Below are 23,554 nucleotides of genomic sequence, written 5' to 3'. Positions count from 1 at the left end.
GTCATCAGATTTTTTTACTGAGATTTTTGCGAGGGAAGGCAATCCTATAACTATTGTGATGGACAATGGTTTGCAACTGACCTCTAAGGAAATGGAGGAGTTTCTTCATGGTAGGGGCATCACTCATAAAAAATGTGCCATATATCATTCAGAAACAAACAGAAAGCCTTGGAAATCACATTTTAGCTCTTAAAAGGTTCTTTGTAGGTGATATTCTTCAGTGATTCTCATGAACTTAATCAGTGACAATTAACTTGTCACCTCTTAAAAGAATACCTGATAAAGTCACAGTTAGTACAGCTTGCATATTCTCGAATGCTAAAACTCCTCTCTTAGTTATCATGGGCTGAAATTGTGTTGCATTATTTATATGTTTCCATGTATTCAATGCTAATATTCTCTTTACTTCTTGAATAGTTTCATCCTTCAACAATGCATCAGTTAGCTCCTTCTGCAAAATTATTTGAAGTATTACTGATTTATTTATGGAACACATACTTTTTCTTTCTCTTCTTGTTTATTAACAGCTGTAACAAATAAAAGGGGGTGTGAGATGTGATGATACAGTATGCAGCATCAGTAGAATGTTATGTTAGAATGGGGGTTTAGAATGTTTATATTTGGAAGGAGTGGCATTTCAGTTCTCACTAGAGAGGCTAGAGGAAGCAGAGCTTTTAAGTGAGTAAACATTTCATCGTCTTGGATCTGCCTGCGCCTCTCCATTACACACCCAACAAAGACTTTTCAGTTGAGTTTCATACTGTGTTTTGAGACAAACAAAACATGTTGCTAACAAAGGGAGGATATAGTCTTATATCATCAAAGTTACAACAACAGCCACTGTTCTTACTGTCCCAATTATCCTACATTTATAACCCCAGGTAGGATAGTGCTCACGTAGAGGATAAAGCCATAGATGCCTGGTGTGTTTTCCTCACCTTTCATTTCGTTTTGCTCTACTATTGCTTCTTACCTCAAATACTGAAATACGATCCCCCTCTACATACACCAAGCATTTGATGAATATACATTACAAAAATGTCTCTACCTTTCTAATTAAAACTTTGCCATTAACAACCCAATTACAGCCTAAACGATACATGTTGGGTGCCGAAACATTTCAACACCCTTTTTGCCTTCTGAAAAATTCACATTTATTGGTACAATTGCTGAAATTGATTTAACATGGTTGCTAAACTGTCAATCTTTTATGCTTCAAAAATCTGCACAGTGTTTTTTTAAAAGCATGACCAGTACAGAAATGAAATTCGTGCATGAAATAGCTTTCCCCTATCTATCACAATTTCCATCAAAACAGTACTAATTATAATCAAAATTCAAATACTCTCAAGAAGGACTAGATCTAAAATGAATCATAAGAGAGTCCCCCCTCGTTCACCCTTCTGGAACAGATACTATCAAAATATTTGGGCCCATATTTATACTTTTTGACGCAAAACTGCGCTGATGCAGTTTTGCGTAAATAATATTACCGCCGGCTAACGCCATTACTGTACGCCGTGCGGGCGTCAAAGTATACCTTGACGCGCGACAGCGCAAACCACAGGTGTAAGTCATTTTTTTTTAACGCACACCGCAGTGTCATGTCGTAAAGGAAAACGACGTTAACGCGTCAGAAATGACTGTGAGCCGATTTATAACACTGCAAATCGGATATGCAGCGTTTTTTGACGCAACAACGTAAAAATTCCCCGCAAACACAGCCATTTTAGCATAGGAGAGCCTAAATGGATTCCAGATGCCTGTACAGACCTCAGGAAGATGACAACAGGCCAGGAACCAGCCAGGGGGACCCACACAAGAACCAGGACAGGGAGAAGAAGAAAAGAAAGTGTTGCTTCAGGGTAGAGGAGCAGGAAATCCTGGTAAAAGAGGTGACGGAACACCACACCAACTGTTTGTCACGTCAAAGTTGCCAATCAGTAGGAGAGAGGCAATATGGCAACAAATTGTTGACAAGATTAACAGTGTGGCAGAAGTACGCAGAACAGTCATCGAGTGCAAGAAACGCTGGCATAACTGCAAGCGCAGGACCAAGGAAAAGAAGGCCAGGAACGGGAAGGCAGCACTGCAGACTGGAGGTGGGAGTCCAGCATACCATGAGCCCCTGGACCACATGGAGCAGATGGTCGCAGCCGTCATCCCTGAGGAGATTGTCACAGGGATTCAAGGACAGGACATCGCAGACTACCAGGAGACAACACACATGCAGGGTAAGTCGCATGGGAAACTAAAATGCACTAATGTTAACTGCAACTGGGGGGGGGAGAAAACCAACTACACAATGCATGGAAGTAATCATATACATGGAGTGGCATGGGTAAAGGGGTACGGCACGGGGGCATGGCATGTACAGAGAAAAGCTGGGGCACACCATAACACAACACCAACAACAGTTCCATGGGGGTATGCTGCCATGCCAACGATGTAGCAAAGGTAAAGCCACGCCAGGAGTGAAGGGCACAACGTCAAACTGACATCCCGTCACACGTCAGCCGCTATACCCCCTACATTAACTAGGGCCCTATTAACAACCTCTAGCCATATCGACAACTGGAATGTAACATTGACAACAGTTGCAACTACCACCTCTGCTGTGTGTACAGGTCAAATAGCCAATGGCAGTAACGTCCCCATGGATCATACACACCCAAATTAGAGGGTTTAGGATGACAACGTTAACAAACCCCTGAAACAAGACAAATGTTCCAGTCCTGTCAAATGTGAATGCCCATAGTTGCCGCAAACATCAGCCAATGTCATCAACATTAGGAGCTACACAGCAGTAAGGTCACACCCATGCTGCATATGTCAGGGTCCATCCTGTGCCTGGGTCACAATGCAACATCCCAAATGTCATACTGCTCAGACAACAGCATTGAGGGGGAGGACACATGTAACTGGTCACTGAAATACGCCTGCACAGTCAGAAGAGGAAATAAGACACTGCTACGACTATCAGGGCAATCCAATGTACCACACATTCCCCTACATCAGCTGTAACCAATGCTGACATCTATATTGTGCCATAACAATGCTATGCATAGTATACGCTACATTTCAACTACATATAAGTGGATGTGAAAGATCAGAGACTGGCACAGGTCCAGATTGTTAAGTGTGCTGCTTGTGCCATCAGAGCACCCACAACCATTGAAAGGTCTCACCATGAGAACGGAAGTAGACGGAGGGTTGAGTAGGACAAGAAGGTGGCAATTCACTATTTGGCCAAAACCAACACCTAGAGGAGATGATACCGACAAGTCTAATAACTGACCACAATACATGTGACATGCAGGTGGGGCATAGGCCTGGGAGAATGCTAATATGAAAGACAGGAACAATGAACAGGAACCAAGATCACAATGTGAAACCATCACAAATGCCACAACACAGACACACTAATTGTACCCTATTTAATTGCAGAGGACGATGGATCTCCTGCGCATATGCCTGTCTAGGACTACCCTGATGACATGGATGACGAGCTGACAAACATCAGCCACCAGACCCTCCAAGATGTCCTTGGAACCCTCCAGACCCCACCTTCAGTCACAAGGAGGAGCACAGAACAAGCAGCCATCACAGAGGACCCACCCACCACCCCAGTTGTAAGACCTGCCAGCTCCAATACAGCTGAGGACTCAGACAACACAGGCACCAGCTTTGAGAGAACTGTAGTCGGAGTACAGCGGGAGCTGGCCAAGGAGGGGCGGGTGGGGATGCAAAATATGGCAGCCAGCCTTGAGGAGATGCGTTCATGCATGATGTCATCTGCAGATCAGGCAGCAGCCATGCATGTGCTATTATCCATCCTGCAAGGTCTACAACAAACTGTAAAGGAATTCACCACTGCAGTAAGGGAGTTGCCACAACACCTCATATCCCAAACCTTCCACTGCATGCACAAATGCAATCATGACCCCCTCAGGGCCGACCTCGCTGCCTACCATCGTGATGTGGCTGCTATTCTTAAGAACCAGCAGATCCTCCTTGCAGCAGTACTGCCCCTAAGAACCCCACAGGTAGCAGCTACCGGGATGTCTGACTCCACATCTACACACACTGAGGTGTGTGTTGCCCCTTCACAACCACCACCACCAAGGACAGAGGAGGCAACACACACATCAGAAGATGAAGACATGGAACAGATCACCTTCACACGTAAAAGTACCCGTAAGCACTAGTCACTGCCACATGACCACCTATTACCAAGGTCCTGCGCTTCGTAACATGCCAATCTTGCAACAACTGTACTCAAGCACTGTTCTGCAAACCACTGTCTATCTTGTCAGCCTGCCTTGTGATTGTCTCTCACTAACTCATTGGTAAATCCTGTCCCTCTGCACTGTCTGACACATCACCCCAGCATGTCCAATGAATTGTCCTTTAGCACTTGTGTAGAATCTCAATGGAAGATGTCACTATAATGGACTCACAATCATGGACAATGTACATATAACACTACAGCACTTTTCAATAAATAGCACTTACACAACAACTTTGTCTCTGTGTAATGTGACACATCAACCGTGCAGTAGACCACTGAATTTTGTCTCCTGTCAAATTACATAGCTTGTCAATACAACTGTCCTGAAATAATGTAGGCTGATAACTATGCACAATGGCCTGGATTCTACCATACTCTGTCCTTCCTGAGGGTAATATCTGAGGAAAAGAGAAAATATACACCATAATGCTGTGTTGGGCAGAATAATGCTTCCTCAAGGGATATCTAAACCATAAAATAGTGCCTTCAAAATGTTGCCTCCATGCAAAACTAACACATGTAACATTGCCCACAAATCTAAGCGAACAGTCACCAAACTGCATGAATGGAGGTGTATGAGTATACATCCAAATAAGTAATCATGCTGAACAGTGTAACAAATGATCTATGTGAGTCATGTACACTATACTACAAGAGAGCTTACTACCACTCACCTTATAAGGGTTTCCTTGGACATCAGACTGCAGTCAGACATAACACAGTGTCCCCAATCATAAATCTGGAAGCACTGTATGTGACATTGAAAACATACTTAATGAAAAAAACATGTTGGGATCCATAGTAACTCTGATTGGTGGTTGCAATGAATGGTCTAATCTTTGCAAGGTAGCTTTGGGGTAGCTGCCAATGTTACAGCTCATTTGGGATTTGTTTGCAGCATAGGACACAAAATGTAATACAAAAGAAATACTGTACACTCATGCCAAGGCCCTGATCTACAAGCATGCCACACACACTGTACAGCGTTTACTACATATTTATTAAACTGTAAAAACTGAAGTGAAAACTCGGGGAAAAGCCTTACCTACCCTAATCTACTCTAACTACTAATTACCCACAACTGTCCCTAACTAACCTAAGCTAAACTTACTTATCACATTTAACAAAACGTTCTGAACATCAACCCCCCAGCTCCCTTATGAGACGGGATACATGGAGGACAACAGATACTAACCTAAACACATACTATCCTATACTAAACAAATATATATCTTTTTTTATATTTTTTAATTTTTTTTCATTGTTTTTTTTTAAACACACTAGAACCCCAGCATTGCCCCTCACCCACCCACTCACACACTCAAAAAGAAACAGTAGAAATATTCAGGACCCCCCACCCGCACCCACTAACACTAACTAAACTAACATCCTATACTAACCTAACACTAAGCCCCCTAAACCCACAAAGTATAAGAATCAGGAAAGAGGAGGGAGGGGAGGGAATCATGTCCGTCAACACTGCTACAGGTTGGCCCTCTGGAGGGTCCTCTTGATTGACTGCACCCGCCGGTTTACATGTCGCACCTCCTGCCGCAGTCGACTCATTTTACACAGGACACGGTCTAATTTACGCTGCATCTGTACAAAAGCAGCAGGGTCAATAGCTGCAGCTAGGGTGGTCTGGGTGCCAGCTGAGGAAGTGTGAGTCCGTGTAGTGTCCATGGCTGTGGGCTGCCCTGCAGGTGGTGCTGTGCTAGCGCCTGGAGCACTTGCTGAGGTGGTTGCCGCACCGGTCCCAGCTGCTGGTGGTGCCACCTGCGTGGTAGTGGTGGTGGTGCTGGTGGTGGCTGTGGTGAGCAAAGAAGGGCTGCCTTGTGGGAATGCCCTCCAGGCTCCGGAGTCCCGTTCGTGCCGGTATCTGCAGGCCATTCTTCGGTACCCAGACTCTGCCTGAAGTATGTGCTGATACCTCATTGCTCGCTGTTGAAACTCCCTGACCTGGATGGGTGTCATATTTGCAGCTGTGAAGACAAATAGAAAAACTAACATTAGGAACTGCATTGTGTGAAATGGCACAAGAAGTAAATCAGACAATACATCTATTGTACTTGTAACAGCTCATATCATCATACAGATCATTGATTGTCCCTGAGGAAGTACATGGCAAGCCAGCCTACAAAGGTTCTATCACACATAGCACATCCAAACCCTACAAGATGGGTAACAACTGGCATGATTTTGGCATCATAGTGCTGCCAATTGTCAGCTAACAATCATGCAGCACATCCTCCGCCAATGCCAGGGCTACAAATGTCATTGTACGGAATGGAAATCTAGGGCCACATGATCTGCAAGTTGTAAATGGACTTGCTAGTATAGTACTCATGTGGGAATAATGAGTGTGTATACTAGGTTCAGACAAAGGATTCACTGATTTACATGTCTGTGTACCAAACTTGTATCATCAGTCCTAGATACACTATTCACAAACCCATGCCTGTGTTTGAGGGTGGGGGGTGGACTAACAACTAACAATTTCAAACAACATGGACACCCAGGAAGCTCAGAAAAGCTGGACATGTGTTTGGCTCAACACACACACCACAGGTAAGGAGTATATACAAATAGGAGACAGCAAACCCTTGGCAAATCCCAGCGCCACACATGTCTGGAAATGCAAACCTTTGTCCACATCATATACTTCCAGTAAGCCAGGACTTACAAAAAACACAGAGATGCAAGAACACCCCTGGCCATGAGTTGCATGCACACCTAGGCCATTGCACTCAAGTAGCACTACATGTGGTGCTATGAAGTTCAACCTACAGTTTAATAAGTACATCAGTGAATTGGGAAGCAGAAGTCTGTGGGTAAGCATTTAGCAGCCCCATTCTGGGAGAATGTGGGTCTGACAAACTGACTAAATCACAAATTAGGTCCAATGCGACTCTTTCTGATGCAAGTGTTATCCACATGGCTCATCCCCATTCACATTGCGGGGCACACAGGACTGACCTAGAATTCCTAAATAAGACAATAGGATAAGGATTGGCCAACTCAAAGATGGTGATAAAATGAAATTCCACTCATGGAACAAAACAAATGATTGGCCAACGCATCACTCCTTGCTAAGTGTTCAACACACAGGAGTCCATCACACATCACCAGCAAACCAGCAAACAACACATAACAGACAAATCAACACTTACTGGAGTTGTCTGCGTCCTCAATTCTAGCCACCTCGCCAACAGTGTAGGGTACCGGTCCACCTGTAAGGCATGGAAGGGAGAAATGTGCTCAAGTTCTGTGCACTGTCCAACAATTCCAAATACAAATACTATGTGTAAGATTACATAAGTAAGTAAAGCCACTCAGACATGATGATACTGCATCCGATATAGCACGGCTAACATGTACATACCTTGGATCTCCAGTGAGTGTTACACACATATCTGCACACATGCAGTGGCCCTAACTATCACGTGGTGGCAAACATGCTTCTTCATTAGTGAGCAGACATAATAATGGAGTGTATTTGTCTCATCGTGTATCCAACAGAGACATCCAAAGCCACTTTCCTTGAGGAGTGCATTACCAGTCAACCAGCCATTGTGCCCATGACAAATTTATGACACACAGGTACAATGTACAGAGGGGCAGGGACAGTTGTTAGCCCTCATGTTGTTACACTTTCTTCATTTGATGTGGCCCAGCTATGATGAGTTGCACCAACCATGGAGATATGAACCCATGTGCATACCTTTGGCCAGCCATCCCTAAACGAAAGGTGGAACAATAAACACCAAATACCAGTCTAAGATGTTAGCTGAGGGCAGCTAGAACTTGTTCCCTCTGTCTCCAAATCCAGATCTGACATGTATCCGAAATGAAGAAGGGCCACAATAATTTCTAAGATTTTTGGAATTTCGTGATCGCTTTCCTTACACACTCACCAGACACAAATGAGACATTTGTTTGGGCCACATTGCTATCATCAATTGACTTGAAGCCTGCACTCATTTTCAGCCTCATGTAGTGTTTCAAAAGTCTGTCTAGCTGTTGCGTTAACAAATGCTGGTAATAAATTGGAAATTTCTATACCTCACAGGCAAATGTGACCTATATCTGTACATAATTGGCTCCTGATTTGTGTTGCTGTTTGACACAAAGGCGGCACAAACTTACATAAAGCAAAAGTATTCAGTAAGTTTGCAGAGCTCTTGCTTCCTAACAGCTAGCAATTGTGGTCCTTAACATAGTACATAAATGACCCTGTATGTTTCCAAAACATTCTACACACTCAACAACATTGCCGGCAGATATTGTACAAATCATCTGATGTCACTACAGAGCATTTAATCGTGCACATTTACATGATTTGTACTCACCAACAGGGCCACCAATCACAATCCTCAGGTGGTCCAGCAGATCTTTCTACCTGGAGATGAGGTCAGCCCAGCAGTGCTTCAGCTGGGGGTCATTCCTAAGTGTCCAATAAATGCGTTGCAGGTGATGCAAAACCTTTGCCCACCGGAGCCTCCGTGCCTCAGTGTGATACCCCTGTATCACCCGCCCACCTTCCTCAATCATATGGGGGAGGAAATGGCACACCAGCCATATAAAACCACCCAGCTCCTCCTCACCCATCTTGCCAAGACGAGGCCTACCCAGCATCTTAGCAGCAAAAGATAAATAGGGGATGAAGGGGAACAAAGGAGAATAGGGGGAAAGTAGAATATGAAAAACTTAAACTAAACAACTAAAACAGCCCAACTAGACCCACACTAACACTACCCACAACAGACTCCCAACAAAACAAAGACAATGCTATACAACACAATTTTACACAAAAAACACTCAGACAGGATCCAACAACAATTTTGTATTCACAAAATGACAAGAAATGGACCACACAGGAGACAAAAGCACAATTTGACCAGACAAAACTCTCAACACAGCCACACAGTCAGGAAGTATCACAGACTGCATAGTGAAAGTGAAAGTCAACCCACTGTACATTATCTGTAAACAGCATATCCTAATACATCACTTCCTGCCTAAAATGGCAGCAGTTTTTATCGTTATGCGTCAAAACATTTTGACGCTTACAGTCTGGGCGTCATTTTTTTCGACGCACAAGAGTAGAAATGAGCCTGCATCCATATGTTTGGAAATAGTTTAACACTTAACCAATTTTGTGAGGTACAGGTGGAAGAGTCAATGGTGTTTTCAGGGCATTATGCGTTGTTTTTCGGGCGTAAGCGTCATTTTTTGACGCTTGTGCATCATTTTGTGATGCGTATGCGTCAAAATTTCAGGTCATTAACTGGGTTTGGGTCATTTTACCATTTTGATGTTATGTTACATTTGTGACACAACTGAGATAGGCTGATTGCACCCACTTTGGTCATGACGGTGTATGGGCACATGTGAGACATCATACTACTGCGGACCATGATCCGTTACTTCATTTACAGGATTTTCACTCTTGACTGACGCACTAGATGGCCATACGTGTGGCCTACATATATGTATTGCACACACTGGGCATGTTTGGCGTCAGGAGAGGGTAGCAATGTGACGCACATAAGTGCAATACCTCAATGCCTTTGGCTCAATGTGTGTGCATTGGCTACTAATGTAGTTGTTGACCCAGTGTTTGTGCATCACAAGATGCATTATTGCAAATATGGTTGTATGAATGTGAAGTCAATGTGTCCAACCCTCAGATGCAAGTCAGTGTGGAAATGAGAGAGGACATGTGTTAGTCATGCATGTAGCAACATCTGTTGTGTGCACTTCCTAGTTTTTGGGTAACGTAAACACCACAAATGACAAAGCATGCACCGGATAGATGGCAGACGCTTGTTCATGTCAATGGTCCCAAACTTGCCCATCACCTGTCCTGGAATTTTGGATACTGCTTCCTAGGCACTTGTTGGTGAACCCACCGTGAGTCAGGCACATGTACAGACTAAGTGGGTACCATGTTATTGACACAGAAAGCCAAAGGTGAACCACAACTGTAATATCACGCCACAGTTGTGGTCATATGACTGAGCCACAACTCTCCTGTGGCAGTGGTGGACCAGCAGACAAAGCAGCACGTGGCCACATATTTCCAGTGATCAATTGCACAGAGGTGTCTGGTCCAATGTTGATCCTGTATATTTTTAGGGGTCTGTGTTGTCACAGTTATGTCCAGGTCTCATCATGAGTCAGTGGCGGCTATTCCTGTATCTACTGAGTATCCTTCGGAGATCAATGGAAGTAAAGCCAATGAGGACATGAGAACCTACATGGGGATGGTCCACCCTGTCACTGCAGACGTGTTATGAGACTGTCAACAGAGCAACCTTGGTGTGCTGAGTGAGATCATATCTCAGGAGTCATGTTCCGGCAGGTGTCATTACAACATTTGCACACAGGTTGGCCTGTAAAGTTCCCACTGCATCTGGGAACATCATAGCCTCTGTGTTGATTAATCTTGCAGCTATTCAGCATGCACAGGCCATCAATATGTTGTGAGCAGTGTGATTCAGCGTGTGAACTGTCAGGGTCCTAACAAATGTGGACTTTTCATGCACATTATCATAGGTTGCTGGTTCTGCTGGAGGCACCATACCCAGCAATCAGGATCCAGCAATTTCAGGATCCAGCAATTTCACAAGGTACATACTCAGTGGTCTGACTAAGACTGGTCAGAGGAAGAACAAGCATTTGACATGGAAAACTGTGTTTGTCTTGTGTTTTGGAAGGTGACACATAAACCCAAGGGCTGTGTTACACAACTTATTTTTCTAGCAATGTATAACAGTGTAATCGACAAAATGGCAGCTTCTATGGTGTTCCAAGCATCTGCAAGGGCAGTGCATGTTCAAATGGGTGGTCTGCATGGAGGTGCTCACAGGTGTGTGCTGCATCAGTTTCTCACAAGTCCTGTAGGTGAGATTTGAGTTCAAATGGCCAACAGTACCTTTCACATGGGAAGCAATCTACAGATGATAACAGGTCTTAGAGACTACAAGCCAGTGCATTATTTAACCTGACGTCCATGCAGACAGATGTACTATGACTATGGCATACCATACGAAAGGGTGAAGCACACTAGATCACTATTGTTAGTCTGTGTGTGTGTAGAGGAGGGAATATCTGGGTACACATATTACCATTCCAGGGACCTTTTAAGACAGGTGGGGTGAGACCAGGACCATGGGTGTGTCAGGAGTTAGGACATGGGCTGACATGTACATGGAATGTCATGTGTGCAATGCTTGTCATAGGTGTGGCACTTGTGCTGTCTATGTTCTGCTTATATGGCACTCTAGTCACAGATAGTCCTTGCAAAGATAGGTGCTGTACGACTTACTGCTGTCAAGGGTCTGGTCATACATTCCTGTTACTAATGCAATAGCACATCCACTGCCTCATGTATGAGGCTTTTTTTCCCTTATTGACTGATGGTGTCTTAATTGTGTGCCATATGCTGCGATGAACCATGTTGCCAACATGTAAGTGTGAAATAGGTGTGGTCCTCTGCTATTGCCCTTCAAAGGTGAAATGTACAGGATATATGTCATTTACAGTGTGTGTGAATGTGACTGTTGTATAATACCCATCACAATTGCTTTGGAAATTTCTGTGTCCTGATCGGTATGTCAGCAATGCTCCTTGAGGCTACACTCTTATTCTGATGGTTAGAGATAAAGGTGAGCAAAAATGATTACCCAGACCATGATATGGTGATTATTATCAGTGTTTATTTACATATGTTGATACAGTGGTGATGGTGAGTTGTTTCAAAAGATGTTGTTCACAATATGTTGGTGCCTACGCAATCCAGCAGCTGTGTTTTGTTGTTCCCCCTCATGTTGCAGGCCAGCATCCTCCTCTTCAGGCATTTGTGGCTCTGGTTCTAATAGGGGAATGTTCCTTCGTACACAAATGTTGTGCAGGATGACACATGTTAAAATGATCTTGCAGACCATTTCTGGTGAATATAGGAGGCTGTGATGTCAAGGCACCTGAATCTCGACTTGAGGATGCCAAAGGTCCTCTCGACTATGGCGCGTGTCCTTCTATGTGCCTCATTGTAGGCACGCTCTGCTGCAGTGCTTCGGGTGCCAAATGGTGTCATAATCCAAGGCTGGATCCCATACCCCTGATCAGCTGAAAGAGAAAATGATTGGGATCATGGTGATGTAGCTTGCCCCATTAATATCACCTTGCATGGCAGAAGTTGTCTTGTGTTGTCTGTGACTCTTTTGTGTTATTGTGTTGATTCCTAGGCTTCTAGGATGTACCATCTGCATTGGGTTGTTTCCTTGGTAGACCTAGTGTTTGCCTGCTGACCGGTTGTCAGCAGTATGTTTTCGGATTTGCAGTACAGTGTGCACTCCCTAGCATTGTGACTTGTGATACAGGTGTTCCTGTGTCTTCACTGGGGGTGAGATGATAGTTCCATACACAGATTCAATTTGACAGTGGTGGTAACACGTTAGCATCTATGTACCCTGGACATCCCATACCTTTAGACATATGCAATGGATTAATTTAAACATCAGGGAGACACTTACATTTTGCAAGGTGGCAATTAGCCAAACCTCTCCATACGCTGTGATCATTGACGTCTTGACATTGGACTGTACACTAATTTTAGATGTGTGACACGTTCACTGTAGACCTATCAAACATGCCTAGCGGTGTCACAACCTCAGTGTGTTCCTGTTCACATGTCGCTGTCGTGGTGTATGTGTTGTTTGTCCTAGAGGGTTGCTGTGCAGTGTGTATATAAGTAGGTTTCTGTACTTACCAACAAGTTGTCCATTGCCATATCGTCCATCCTGGAAGTGTTGATTGATGGTACAGTGACGGAAGATGAATGAGTCATGTACACTCCCAGGATACTTTGCCACGATATTAGTGATCAATCCTTGATGATCCACAATGGCCTGCACATTGATGGAGTGCGTGTGCTTCCTGTTGTGGTATAGGTGTTCAGTTGCAGCAGGTGGCACAAGGTGTACATGTGTGCAGTCAATGGCACCAAGAACATGTGGGAATCCATTAATGAGGTGAAACCCCTGTTTTGTCTCCTGCTGTGTGTTTGGGAAGCAGATTTGGTGGGGTGTGAGTCCGTTGATGGCATCCAGTACTTTGGGCAGGAAGGCGGAGACTGATGGCTGTGATATCCCAGCAACCAGGGCACCAGTGGCTTGAAAGGAGCCACTTGCCAACATGTGTAGTACAGCTAGCAGCTTGGTTTCGGTTGGGATGGTGCGGGTGTCAGCAAGCTGGGTGCCAACTGTGGCTCAATGATGCACAGCAGCTGCTGAATGGCTTGCCAGTTCAACCTGTACCTCTGGATGATGTCATGTTCCCTGAGACCATGAAGGGTTGTCCTGGTGCGGAATATCCTCTCCTGCCTTCTGCGTTGCCTTTGGGGTCCCTGCTGGTGTTGTGGTAGCTGCTGTTGTTGTTGCTATGCTCTGCGTCTGCGTGCACACTGGATGAGAAGCACCTCCATGTCTCCCTTTTGCTGCTCTGCTGTTGCTTCTGTGTGTTCTGATTAAATACAGCTGTGTTTGCCCCATTTTAACACCTGCCCTGACCCAGGCGTTAATATTTTACGCAAATCGGGCTGTGTGTCATTTTCCGACTCCGCCTCCCGGCCGTGCAGGATTTTTGCCCAGTAGCATAAATACGACGCACAGGCGTTTAAGTCATTTTTTGGACGGGAACGCCTACCTTGCATATGAGTAACGCAAGGCGGTTTCCCGCATCCAGAAAATGACGCACACTGCGGGATTTTGACATCTGCGGGCATCAAAGTTTGAATATGGGTCAAGGTTTGCGCCGAATGTGCATCAAAAAATTTGACACACATTCGGCACAGACAGAGTATAAATATGCCCCTTGATGTCATCTCACTCGTGCCAAACACAGAAACACATCTGCTCATTTCCCCACTTAAAACATTTTCCTCACCCACTAGATAAGGTGTTGTTATATACGGAAAATGATTCCTGGGGGACTTCCGTGTTTGATTTTTGTGCTGTTTTGGGATTCAACTTTGTTCTCCTGGGTAAATTAAAAACAGTTGCTAATGGAGGAAAGACACCTGTCTTCATGTTCAGTGACCACATAGCTGACACTATTTTGAGGGTCATAAGACACAGTGACCTCTTTGCTTTTTAGCAAGAGCTTCATTATTTTAAAAACATTTATTTAATTTAAAAAAAATTCAAAAATTAAACAAAAATATAAATCACACAGACAACAAAGAAACATCCTACCCAACTAGAATACTCGGCAGCAAAGAAACGTATGCCCTAATACACTTGAAGATCCAACAAACCCCATGGTTCTTCCTTAACAACTGTGACCCACTACTTATGCCAAGCCTTGCTGACAGACTCGATCTAAAGAGTGATCTCAATAATCTTCAGCCATCTGCAAAAGCAAATTCAGAATATAGATTAGATCAGCCCTAATAGGATCCTAGATTCTACTTTATAAACTAGATACTTATAGCCTGCCAAGCTGACGTATAGCATTTCCTGGTCGCCAGAGACAAAGAATTCTTGAGGAATCCTGTACTTTTCTGAAATTTTGAAAAGGTCAGCTGCTGACTGTCAATGGTCAAGGCCAGCTTAGTAGCACCCCTAGGAGATACAGACCTGATGAAGGAGGATCAGGGTCCATGGAAAGTTTCAGGAGGGATGAAACCCAAGGCTATGTTGTCTAAATCTGTGAGACCAATGGACATCTGCCTGAGTTTTCTCAGAATCATGAGGGAGTAAGAGAAAAGCTAACTCCAGGTTCCTATCACTTTCAGTCATGGTGTGGCTAGACTGAGTTATTGGTTTTTAACTTCTAGGGCTGCCAGTGTGTCCCACACTCAACTGCTCGAAATTCTTGAGCCCTTCAGGTGTTTTATTACAGTGAAGAATAACAACCTTTAACAAAAGGAAAAAGCAACGATCAAAGTTCTAAAATGTCTAGTAATTGGTTCTGCTCACTAAATAATTAGGGTACAGGAAACATCTAGAGAAAAGTATTCCATAGCAGGCATGGCTGGCAGCATCAATCAACCAGTCCTGTCTATTCACTGTTTGGATCTCGGGAGGCTTCCCATCTCCTTCCTCTTCAATGCTGCATATAAAGAGGAGCCTTGAGAGCAGACATTGTGTTTCAAGAGTCCAGTCTGTTTCTTACTGAACCAATAGGTAGTAGTGCAGGTGGTTCAACTGCCTTTTCGGCAGTCTGTCTTCTTCACTGGCCCTACCTAGGCCCAAACCCCATGTGAATCGGTCAGGGCAACTCTTTGCCTATTACAAGCCACCAGCATCTCCTGGCACAAGTCTCCACATGATTTGTTCTATTGCCCCCATGCTCTCAGCAGACAGTGAAATCTGTGGACTGATATTTTTAGGTTTAGTCAAAAAGAAGATACAGGTTCTGCATACGTAAGTTTACTTCTTGTGGGTCACAGAATGGTGCACACCATTCCACCTAGCCATAACCTTTATTCTCCTGGCACTGGCCTTCTAGAGACAAGGGACTATCTCTACCTTATCCTAACCTCCAGCCCAACATAAAAAGTCCCTAAAAAAATAAGAGGTTGTCTGTCCACCCAGGATCCAAAAATCTTAGCTGATCTTGTCATTCGAATTAAATAGGAGCCATTTCAATAAAACATAACATATTCAGTGTTACTTTGTTCCTTCACATATCTGTTTAACAGGGACGGCTAGTAATTTTAGGAGGGGGGTGTACGAGACACCTAGGCATGCATGCACACTCACACGCATTCATTCACACATGTGTGAGCAGACACATCTATTCACAACACTCATTATCAAATATTCAAACGTAAACGCACGCACCAAACATTCATGTAATAAAAAAGACACACACACTTACCTTCAGCTTTGCCTCGGAGGTCCCAAGAGGGTTGGGACTGCTGCCTTCCCTCACTTGCTAACCTAAGGTCAGCCAGTGAGAGAAGGCAGCAGTCCCTACTCGTCACAGAGTGGGATGAGGTCAGTGAGACTGCTGAACACACCCCACTCTGTGACAAGGTGTTCCTGATTGACATTCGGCTCCGGGCCTTCAGGGCTTAAAACTGAAGCACCCAGGTCAGAAGCAATAGGTGACGTTCCCCCTCGTCATGAGAGGGAGGGCCTTGAGGCACCTTTGCTAGTCTGAAGAGGTCACGCACACATGGCTGTGACTTCTTCAACCCAGCAAAATTCAGCTCATGCAGCCGGGAGTCTGCGCAAATAGTGTATGTCTAGCTCCTGGCTGCCTGACTTGAAAATGAAGAGCATCTGTCAGGCTGACCTTCGCTCAGCCTGACAGACACTCTTTTTGAGGGGCAAAAGGTGGGGGGCCCTGGCCCCTCAGCCCCAAAGGTTGGGCCTCGGCTGCTGTCTAATGAGAAGCAGCACAGTATCTGTGGGGTGTGTGGAAATACATATATTGAATGCCTGATATGTTAGGTTGTCAAAATAGAACAGCTTATGACCTGAGTAATATCTGTGGTCCCTGTTCCTTGGTAAGATGGCATGAAATTCTTATGCATTAAAAATGTCAAATTGGTGCCATTTTCTATTTCAAGGTGGCAGATTTGACTTGCTTGCATACACAACTTGTGAATATATGTTAACCTTATTAAGGAATTACCCCAGCCCATTTCCAGAAAGCCTGGAACATTGTGAAACCCTTGTTTGTCACCTCACTCAACAAACCATATGCTAGGTACAAGGCTGTGGGGGGCTATTGGTAATTTAAATTAAGGGGGTCTGACTCCTTTTGGATAACTGGTACTTTATGTTAAGCAAGTGTTGTGTAGCGCTCTGTAATCATGGTGCTGTTGAAGTAGAGATGCATAAACACGGGTCTCGCAATGAGTGGTTGAAATATATTAACTACATTTTCAGCTTGTTTAAAAAATATATATTCTAGTGGGCATTCAGTGAATTCAGATATATTGGGAAAATGTTTTATGACCTACAACTTTGCACTTGAAAATAGAAATAGATGAGGAATGGCAAGAGTCCCTGTCCGCCCTCGGAGAGGTTTTAGATTGGTTCAACTAAAAATCTTGCACCATACATACTACTCACCCACTATCCTAGCTAAGCTGGGTAAAACGACAAATACCAAGTGCAGGCGGGGTTGTGGCTAGGAGGGTACCTATTTTCACACACCTTTGGCCTGTTGCCACACACAGGGGGTCATTCTGACCCTGGCGGCCGGTGGCCGCCAGGGCCACCGACCACGGGAGCACTGCCAACAGGCTGGCGGTGCTCCCACGAGCATTCTGACCGCGGCGGTTCAGCCGCGGTCAGAAGCGGCAAGTCGGCGGGCTCCCGCCGACTTACCGCTGCTCGGGGGAATCCTTCATGGCGGCGGAGCGTGCTCCGCCGCCATGAGGATTCTGACCCCCCCTACCGCCATCCTGTTCATGGCGGGAAAGCTGCCATGAACAGGATGGCGGTAGGGGGGGTCGCGGGGCCCCTGGGGGCCCCTGCCGTGCCCATGCCAATGGCATGGGCACGGCAGGGGCCCCCATAAGAGGGCCCCGCAAAGTATTTCAGTGTCTTCCTTGCAGACACTGAAATACGCGACGGGTGCCACTGCACCCGTCGCACCTTCCCACTCCGCCGGCTCGATTACGAGCCGGCATCCTCATGGGAAGGGAGTTTTTCCCTGGGCTGGCGGGCGGTCTTTTGGAGACCACCCGCCAGCCCAGGGAAAAACTCATAATACCCTCCGCGGTCTTCTGACCGCGGAGCGGTATAATGGGGGCGGAATTCTGGCGGGCGGCCTCTGCCGCCCGCCAGAATCAGAATCACCCCCACAGTCTTTCTGGGGTGCGGTAACCGATTGCTTCAATAGTGTGTTTGGAATAAATCTCGCCCCAGCGGCAAAGCTATGTCCACTGCAAGTATGGGAGGGAACAGCAATGACTCGTATGCACGCTGGGATGGTCAATTGCGAAAAAAATATAGCCAGACTGTGGGGATCTGATCGAACATCCCCAACTAGAGGACTGTAAAGTCCACATGGATTGATGCATGTTGGCAGACAAAAGTGATTTACGAAGGGAGGGGATGCACGCAAAAGTGAACTAAGATCTGGGGATTTTGGGACATGGTCTAGGGGAAACATTTGTCAGAACTCACAGCCAGTGGCGGCAACGAAACAGTGAAATGTTAGATTCTGCGTGGGCATGGAGAGGGGAACATTTGGGTGGGGGGAGGATCCCGTGGTGGTGGAGAGATAACAATAGACAGACCAAGATACTTTACCTGGATTCAATGTCACAGTAAAGTGGTTGCGCCCATTGTTGCTGTGATTAATATAAAGATGCATAAAAAAGAAAATAACAATCGATGACATTAGCTTGCCAGATTTTCAAATTTACAGAACGTGTTTTCTCAAAAATCTGACAGTATAGAATTGAACATATCTCTCAAAGAGAGAAAGAGTTGTAGAAAATGTTTGCACCAAAGACATGATTTCAAAATGAAGCCTTTCTGCAATGTTTTGCAGTCCGATTATAGAATATGTATACAGCACTGCAACTCAGGCTTACACTGTAAAAATGCAATAGCTACGATAAACTTCTATTTTACCATCTTTTTATTGACACTTTGGGCATGGCGAACATTATAGAATGCAACCCTAAGATATCAAGCACAACTCAAAGCACCTATCCATAACAATAGAGAAAGGAAGAGGACAAGCGTTATATAGGCAGAAACAAATAACACAGTAATGCGATTGAATACCCTGCTAATCAATTGCCCTACACCAATTCTTTTCACCTCGCCATAAACCTGCGGTTGAGGTTCCAACCAATGGGGAATATGTGAACATATCTTCACCGTATTAATGAATTAACAGTGTAAAGTAATTACGAACTATAAGCTTGAAACACTAGGTAAGAATTAAAGCACTTACCCTTGGCCATACAGAGAAGGTAGAAAGGACAAACATTGTACAGGATGAGAAAAACAACACAATAATCTGATGAGAACAACAATACGATATACCAATTTTTGCCTCTAAACTACAAACCTTGGTAACAGTTCTGAATCCAAAGGGGCATGTGAAAACCAGAACTACTATCTTTTATAAGTGGGGATCAACCAGAGATGAGAAATCTCCCCAGATACACCATGTCTTGATTAGGTCCAGTGTCCCCTGATATTTAAGGGTGTTCAAGTGTGAATATGTTTATGGGGGAAGTGTCTGATTTCTTCTGCGATCTTCCTTATAGCAGTTATGTTTCAAACCTTGGCACACCATAGATCCATTGAGAGTGTCAGGTGTTTCCCACCTATATGCTTATGTAAGCTAAGCCACCAAAAAATCCCCTGGGTCGGCAGAAAGGCATTTTCTAGAAGATCTGGGCCTGCTCATACATCACCAAATAGGTTCCACATCCCCTACTAGAATGCAGCCTCTCATGCACAAAAGGGAAGGGTCAAGCAGTACTTCTTAGTCTTGACAGGTGAAAGTACTATCTGTACAGTAGCTGATGTTAGTTCTTCCTGTTCTGTACAGATGCAGAATACATCAATGCCCTGAAGAATATTTGCTGTCAATTGTCCTCCAAAAGGGTTATATTTAGGGTTTTAATGACAAATCAGAATCGGATAAATTGATCAAGTTTCATGGCTTTGATTAGTAGGGGGCAGATGTCCATAGAGGTCAGCTTGGGCTTGCAGCAGTCGAAATCACATTGGGGAAAGAAACAATACCAAGACATGGTAGGGAAACGATGTTAACAAAATGATCATCCATCCACAGTGTGGCCTAAAGCACCATGGAAATGTTAGCAGCATATCAGTTGACGTGCTACTAAAGCTGAATGTAGAAAGATGGACCAGAGTTGAAGATAGACAGTGAAGAGTAAATATTGGTCGGGCTTTAGGCAGCCCTGTAGGTTGCCACGTTGGGTAGCAAGTTAAATAAACATAGAATGAGTGAAAAGAAGCTAGGGGGCATTTCACAAAGGTGAATTTACCTGCATGTAAATCTACACGTGTAAAGTCGGTTGGAGGAGTGACGATGTGAGAGGCAGAAGGCTTTCCTTCCCCTTTATATGTGTGTCGTATTTACCTGGAGTTAATTGCGAATAAACTGAGAAGAATCCAGTTTCCGGTGTGACTCATCTTTACAAATTGGTGACTAGATGAACGTCACACATTCCTGGAACCTCGTGCGCCACCGTGACCTCTACATTTACGCTGCACATGAGTTCATTAAGAAACAACAAGAACCCATCTTAAGCAAGACGCGTCCATATTAGCTGGAATTCACTAAAGGAGCATAACTGGCATACGGAAGGTAATTGTTGTCAATTTGTTTACCTCCGTTGCTTGCCGTCTGTTTCTCGTGCGCTCAGATCCTCATTTTTCTAGACGTCCTGTGTTGCGGCGACGCGTACTGCATAGCATTGCATTGTTACGGTTTGCATTGCCTAGCAACGCTCAAGCCTGCGTCCCGTGGCGTGGTGATGCATTGCTATTTCAGGCTGCCTAGCAACACCCTGTAAAGCGCTACCGAAAAGGAACAAAACGGTGCGGATTGCCTAAGGAAATTTGGCGAAGTGTATTTATAATGAGACTATTGGACTCCTGATAGTTATACACCACCAAGTATATTTAGAAACAATAGAAGACAAGTATATTTCAAAATAATACAAGATTATGGCTTCTGGAAACATATATCATTTGTCTCCCCCACAAGCATTTATTCCGGGGTCTGGAGAACCTTTATTAAAATGGGAAGAGTGGCGAGAATATTTTATCAATTATATCTCCACATTCCATGATGATGAAGAAGAGCTAACACTAGAAAATAAAAATAAAATTCTGTTGCATTTTCTAGGTGCGGGTGGCTTAAAAGTGTACAATAGAATAAATAAAAAAGTTAGACTTGCAGAAGATGGAAATGTCTACACGAATGCATTGGATGATTTGGATTATTATTATAAACCAACTGTATGTGTTGCAGTAGACCGTTACAAATTTTTCAATAGGAAACAGGCGAAGGACGAACCTATAGAAGACTATGGCGGTCATTACAACATTGGCGGTAAAAGCCGCTTACCGCCGTGCAGAAGACCGCCAACACACCGCCGCGGCTGTGGAATTCCGCAACAGCTATTATGACCCACAGCTCGGAATCCGCCAAAATTTACACACCCACACAAGTCCGCCACACCAAAGGTCAGTGATAAACTGGTGAAAACAAAACCTCCACCGTCACGCCAACAGAAATACGCCCACACTATCACAACACACGAATCCACGCGGCGGTCTTTCAACCGCGGTATTCCAATGGCGGTACACACCGCCGCGCTCAAAATACACACACTCTTACAAAACACTGCTACATTGGACAATTCGAAATACACACACCTGATACACATACACACACCACTCCCACACACCCAATAATATATAAAACACACACCCACATCACACACAAACCCTTACTAACAAAAATTGAGAACAAAGCACAGAGAGAGACACCACCAGCAAGTACAACAGCATCCACAGGCACATAACACCATCAACCACACAACTTTCACGCACCTCACACAACACACTACTACATATCACCACACTTATCACCCCACACACCACCCCACACATCACCCACACCACCCCATGGCACGGCAAAGACATCCCAGGTTCTCGGAGGAGGAGCTCAGGGTCATGGTGGAGGAAATCGTCCGGGTAGAGTCACAGCTATTTGGATCACAGGTTCAGCACACCTCAATTGCAAGGAAGATGGAGCTATGGTGAAGAATAGTAGACAGGGTGAACGCAGTGGGACAATACCCAAGAAATCGGGAGGACATCAGGAAAAGGTGTAACGACCTACGGGGGAAGGTGTGTTCCGTGGTCTCAAGACACCACCTGGCGGTTCAGCGGACTGGCGGCGGACCCCCACCTCCTCCCCCACAACTAACAACATGGGAGGAGCAGGTCTTGGCGATTCTGCATCCTGAGGGCCTCGCAGGAGTTGGTGGAGGAATGGACTCTGGTAAGTCAAATCTTAACTATTTCATCCCCCACCCTACCTGCATGCTATCAGATACCCCCACCCTCGCCCTCACCCCTATCACTCCAGCTCCTCACAATGTACCAATATCACAAACCACCCATCCCAACACCAAGCCCTGCATGCAACAACAAAGCATGGACACCCATCACTGAAGCATGCCCACCTCACATACCCGTACAACCCCCTAAACCATCATCACACAAGGTCCCACAAAGGAATGCTAGCACTGGGGTACACGGTCACCCACCCATTGCACACCATGACACACACAGATGCAATAATCATGCCTTTACACCCCTGCAGGACCACTACCCAACGTAACCAGACAGGAGGGTCCAGACATGTCCACTCCACCCACAGAAGAGGCCCACAGTGATGACAGCAGCTCTGTCCAACTGGATCTAGATGACCAGCCCGGACCATCGGTGACCTCTGGACAGTCGGTTCCCCTCACACAGGCACAGGCCACCACAGACCTTCCCCCCTCTGGAAACACCAGCACAGCACCCACCAGCGGGCCCATACCTCCGTCCCCAGGACACGTCAATCAGCTGTGTGTCCACCCCTACAGGGAACCCAGGATAACCCACCACCCCAACAACAACAGGGACCTGGGGGCAGTGGCAGTGGGCACACGGTCCAGGGGACGGAGGCCCAGGAACACAGGGGAACTGGGAGGGCTGCCGTCCGACAGGGGGCGGACAGGCCAAGGGAACCCACTCTCCACAAGGCCCTCTCCTCCATCATGGGAGCATACCACCACTCCCAGGAGGTGATGGCAATGGTACTGGGCAAGTTTCAGGAGACCCAGTGCGTGCAGGAGGAACAGTATATGGGCTTCAGGGAGGAACTCAGAACCGTCAGCTCCGCCCTGGGCACCATCGTAGGGGTGCTGAAGGAACTCCTTAACACCAGGAGGGACACTGTGGCACTCGAAGGGGCCCCTGACACTAGCATGGACGATGAACTGCCCACCACCTCCACCGGCGCTAGTGGACAGGACGCCCCGCCAAAGGACCACCACACCAGCACCCCACCCCCTGCAGAAGGAGAACCGCCCCGCAAACGGTCCTTAAGATCCAGGAACAAGACAGAGCACGATGCCAAGACCCCCGCCAAGAAATTAGACCACCCTGATTGTCATCCCACTGTCCCACTTTGTCACCCTGTCCATAATTAAACTGCCCCAGCTCCACTTCCAATGCCCAA

The sequence above is a fragment of the Pleurodeles waltl genome, chromosome 3_1, assembly GCF_031143425.1.
Source record: "Pleurodeles waltl isolate 20211129_DDA chromosome 3_1, aPleWal1.hap1.20221129, whole genome shotgun sequence".
Classification (NCBI taxonomy): Eukaryota; Metazoa; Chordata; class Amphibia; order Caudata; family Salamandridae; genus Pleurodeles; species Pleurodeles waltl.
This window is presented reverse-complemented; position numbering follows the sequence as displayed.